General features: G+C 37.1%; 1 non-coding gene across 1 annotated transcript; it reads left to right on the plus strand.

Moving 5' to 3' along the window:
• The first annotated feature begins 4,741 nt into the window (after window positions 1–4,741).
• LOC122022043 lies at window positions 4,742–4,847 on the plus strand. Its single transcript, XR_006122792.1, has one exon. It is a non-coding gene; the product is annotated as a small nucleolar RNA R71 (small nucleolar RNA).
• Window positions 4,848–5,115: the final 268 nt, after the last annotated feature.

Consider the following 5,115-nt stretch of genomic DNA (forward strand, 5'->3'; position numbering starts at 1 on the left):
GACATTCGGTTTGCCCGTCGACCTGTCTGGACTTCATGCCAGCTATCCAGTCGGCCCGTCGACCTAGCTGGATTTCGTACCAACTATCCAATCGACCCATCGACCTAGCTAGACTTTATACCAGCTATCCGGTCGGCCTGTCGACCTAGTTGGATTTCCTGCACACTTAATCAAGTGATTTGATCACAACGAAACCTAACTTAACTTACTTGTCATTCATCAAAACCTGGGTTAGACTGTTAGTACAAACCACACCAACAATCTCCCTCTTTTTGATGCAATGACAACTTGGGTTAAGTTAGGAAAAAAATGTAAACATGAATAGACACATGATTTGGTTTAAGTTATTCAGATTTCGATTTGTTTCAACTTAATCCAACGGCATTCATCCAAAACATGAACAGATAATTAAGTAAAAATTCTCTAGGGAAAGTAAACAACAACATTTACAATACAATAATTCTCAGGATTACTTTAAGGGAGGAAAAAATATGATAATATTTAAAAATTTTGATAACATAAGTTAAAATATGTTCAAGAATAGTTTTGAAATCCTTTAGCACATCAAAATGATAAACAAAATAACTTATTAACAATTTCAAAAATAAGTTTTGAAAAGAATCTTTTCAAAAACTTTTTCAAAGTGTTTTCAAGACAGTTTGTAAAGTAGATTTTTCAAAATGTTTTCAAAAACTTTAAGGCACTGTATATAAGTCTTTTTACAAGGCTAATAAGGTTGAGAATCCTTTAAAATCTACTAATTTTATAAACTTTAAAGTTTTCCAAAAAAAATTGAAAATGCTGAGTTCTCTAAAAAAACTTTAAAAGATTTAATGTTAAAGTTCTCCAAGACAAAAGTTAAAATGCTAAATGTTGCAACATTAAAAATTGTTTTAAAGTAGTTTGGAAAATTTTAAACAGTTTTCAAAATAATTTTTCAAGACATGTAATAATTTTAAAAATAGATTTTTGAAAAAGTAAAATGGAATGTTTTCAAAGTTTTGTGGACTTATTTATCCTCCCCCTGAACCTGAGAGTACTTTAAAATAATCTAATCAACTATAAATTATCCTTAACTGTCTAACCGTTGGTTACTAACTAATTATCAAAAGATGGCAGTGTTCACTTGGTTATTTAGGTTAAGTCTTTTTATTTAGTTAGTATTTGATTAATCTGGATTACTTAACCCAATCACTATAAATTTTATATTTAATGCACAGACTTATGTTAATGCACTGATATAAGCATCTTAAGTCCATGCAAGATGTCTATGCATCTCACCCCTTTCTAAGTTTGGAATACACAAACAAGGTAGCCCTAATGTGTTGGCAAGATGCTCAAGTCCTAAATCTATAGGAGCATGCTTTCTATGGATTTGATCTAGACTAAGACTAAAATTGATTTTGAAAATTCTAAAAGTAGGAAATTTTAAGAAAAAATAAATAAAGAATTTTTCCCTAGAATTTGAAAAAAAAAATTAAAAATAATATTGAAAATATTGGTCCTAGTCTATTAAATACATTCCTAATTTTACTAATCAGACTGAGAAAAACTAACTAAAAATAGTAAGTCAAGTCATGTATAATGCATAATAATGTATGTAATACAATCAGGTATGATCATCATCAGCAGGTGGTGGTAGGGGTTGCTTAGGAGCGCGCAGAGCCTAAGAATCTGATGAAATATGTTGGTCATGTCGTCTCAGAGGGAAGTAAATCTAGTGGTCATCTCCCCCCAGAGTGTGCTGAATCCGTCTGAGACTGACTGTCGAAGCTGAGTAGAGGACTCCTCAAGTCGAGCGAGTTGATCCTCGACGGATAGAGAAGTTGAGGGTTGGGTCGAGGTCGAAGGCTGGTCTGAAGTAGGAGTATACCCAAACATCTCCTCAATTGTAAACTCTGGCCACTCCTCTCCCTCGAATGGAATAGGTGGAAAGTCATCCTCGTCCTCGACTGGTATGGCTATCGGTGGCCCACCACTCTAGGCTAGAACCCCCTGAGCATTGATGTCTATATGAACTAGGGCTAGCTGACGCTGACCAAACTCGTCATATGCACTAAGGGAGCTAGACGTACCCTGGGTCATATATGCTCGTATGGTTGAAAATATATATATCAAGACGTGACAATAAGGTATATGAACCTGATGCCTAGTGACGAGACTGGATGCATGTATGATGTTATGAAACATATGTAATGCAATGTCAATATCTAGATGTTGACAAAGGGCATACAAAAAGAAGGAGTGGGACGGTTGCATCATCGCAATGTCGCGAGATGTGATCGGTAGAATGCATGTGGTCAGAACTTGATATAGGATATAGTCCTAGACCCTAAGGGAGAGTGACCTAAAGTCAGTCACTGTAGGTAGTCTCTCCTCTCCAAAAAAATATATATATATAGTATCTAATTTCATATGGGTGTACGGCTTGCCAAATGACAGATCCCTACTAGGGTAACACAAAAATAGACATGCTGACCTCCTAAGTCCTAAACTATCATATAATAAGATGGGGGAAAAGTGAAAATACTTTCCACCAACTCTGGTGGAGTAAGTTAGGTCATCTATTTTTTCTAAGTTGTTATAGAATTGAGACACAAGTCAAGATTTATTGCATGACTGCAGTAAATCAATTTTGCTAACTGGGAATGCTCAATGACCTGTGTGATGGGAGTGCAATACTGGGTAAAAAAGGTCCTATTTGTTAAGGTCAGTTGATGCTAGAGGGGGGGGGGGGTTAATAGCTCATCACGCTCTCGTTGCTTGCTTCGTGATGATGAAATGCAATGAAAATACACACAAAGTACACTCACAACACTAACACTAGGATTTACTTGGTATTCACCTCGAGAAGAGGTGACTAATGCAATGATCCATCCCCCATACACACATCCACTTAGAAAATTCTCCTTTTCAGTAACTACCGAAGGTGGAGAAACCTCGTACAATCTACTCACAACAAGATACACTCAAACAAGAAGAAAATACACAAGTGTATAAATAAAACCTTTTCTTGCTTGCTCTTGTTGATGTAGATCACCTCTTGACTCTTGGAAGTACACCAGCACTTATCCCCAAGAAACTTCAAGAACTGACAAAAAGATCGTCAGAGAGAATCATGTGTGTCGGGGGAAAAAGCTCTGCGGAGAAGAAGCTCGCCAATGGCTATATACTTCGTGCTTCTAGTGCTCCCAATCAATTGGGCATGCTCCCAATCAATTACCACATCAGATCCATGCTATCCCAGTCGTCCATCGCTCGCTACCTATGCAACAGTCACATCCCAATCAATCGACCAATCGATTGGGGGAGGTTTGAATCGATCGACTGATCGATTCAACCTCCCTCGCATCCATGAGCGAGAAACAGCCCCCAATCGATCGACCAATCGATTGGTGGTGCCCAATCAATCGACTAATCGATTGGGAAGTATTTTGTTTGCATGATATAAGCTCTAAATCGATCGTCTAATCAATTGGGCTAGCCTTCACTCGCGCACACAACTTATAGATCGACTGATTAATTGGACTACGGTCCAATCGATTGGTTGATCAATTGGCCTCCCTTTGACTTACTTAAATCAAATCTAGGATCCCCAATTCCAACATCCGATTAACTGTGACCTATAAAACTCCTTGTGCCTAGCATCTGGTCAACCTTGACCTGCTAAGACTTTTCACCAAGTGTCCGATCAATTCTTGACCCACTTGGACTTTTCTCCATGTGCCAAGTGTCTAGTCATCCTTGACCCACTTGGACTTACCGTCTCGTGCCAAGTATCTGGTTAATCTTTTGACATACTTGGGCTTTCAACATCAATATCCTCAATAGAAGAATCAACTATAGGAGGATCACTGACTTCATTTGCATTCTTAAGTTGATCTACCACATTACATTCATCATCTAAAAATTTAATTTCACTATAATATCCTATAAAACTAGGAGGTAGATCTGAAAACTTATTATTCACTGCATTATCATCACAATCCTCATCTGAAGAGTCTTCATCTTTATATACATCCGGAAATCTGTACTCAACCGTATTTGGATCACAGAATTTGCCAGGATCTTTATCTTCATTGACCCTCACTAGCCTTTGTGGAAAAGGAACCCTTAGTGAAGGTCTTGGGAAAGGTACTTCCTTTTTCCTATAACCCCTTTGAGCTTGCAGAGGAGTCCAACTTGATTATCTAGTGTTGATGTGATTAATCGTTGAGGGAAGGATACTCGTGGCCTTTGTGAACTTCTTGGAGTAATGGAACTGAGTTCTTGTGATCTGCTATTGTTCTTCTCCTCAATTCTAAACAAATCATTCTTCAGAAGTTCTTCATAATTTTTGTCACTTCTCAACTTAATATCATTATCATTTACACTAGATCTTGTCTGTGTAGGAGGAAGGTCTTCTTTGAACCATTTTGAAATTATGCTATTAATCTTTGCCCCCAAATGTTTGAACTCCTCATTCTGTGACTTATGAATTTCAACATTTTTGGGTGGTTGAATTGCATTTTGTTTGACAAGCTCTCTTACATTTATGACTTGCACTTCTTGAATTCTTGAGGGAGATTCCATCCAACTTTTGTTCGACCATTCATGGAGGTTCAATGCCACTTGATCAATTAACATATATGCTTCATCTACACTCTTATCCATAAAAAAACCTCCAGCTGATGAATATAACAAACACTTATCTAAAAAAGATATTCCCCTATAGAATATGTGTAGGGTCAGCCATTTTTCCAAACCATGATGAGGGCACTATCTTTGTAGACTCTTGAATCTGTCCCATGCTTCAAATAATGATTTTCCATATGCCTGAGCAAAATTTGTAATGCAATTCCTCATATAAATTGTTCTACTTGGAGGGAAAAAATTATTCAAAAATTGCTTCTCCAATTGTTTCCAACTTGTGATGTTTTGAGGAGAGAGAGAATATAACCAAGTCCTTGTTTTATCCTTGATACTAAAAGGAAATGTCATCAATCGAACTGCATTCGCTGACACTCCTTCACAGTTCATCATATCACAAAGCTCTAGAAATGTCTCAAGGTGTAGATAAGGACTTTCTGATACTTCTCCTCCAAATTTGTTATCTTGTATCATGAAAATTAACTC

Source organism: Zingiber officinale, chromosome 9A (assembly GCF_018446385.1).
Source record: "Zingiber officinale cultivar Zhangliang chromosome 9A, Zo_v1.1, whole genome shotgun sequence".
NCBI classification, from domain to species: Eukaryota; Viridiplantae; Streptophyta; class Magnoliopsida; order Zingiberales; family Zingiberaceae; genus Zingiber; species Zingiber officinale.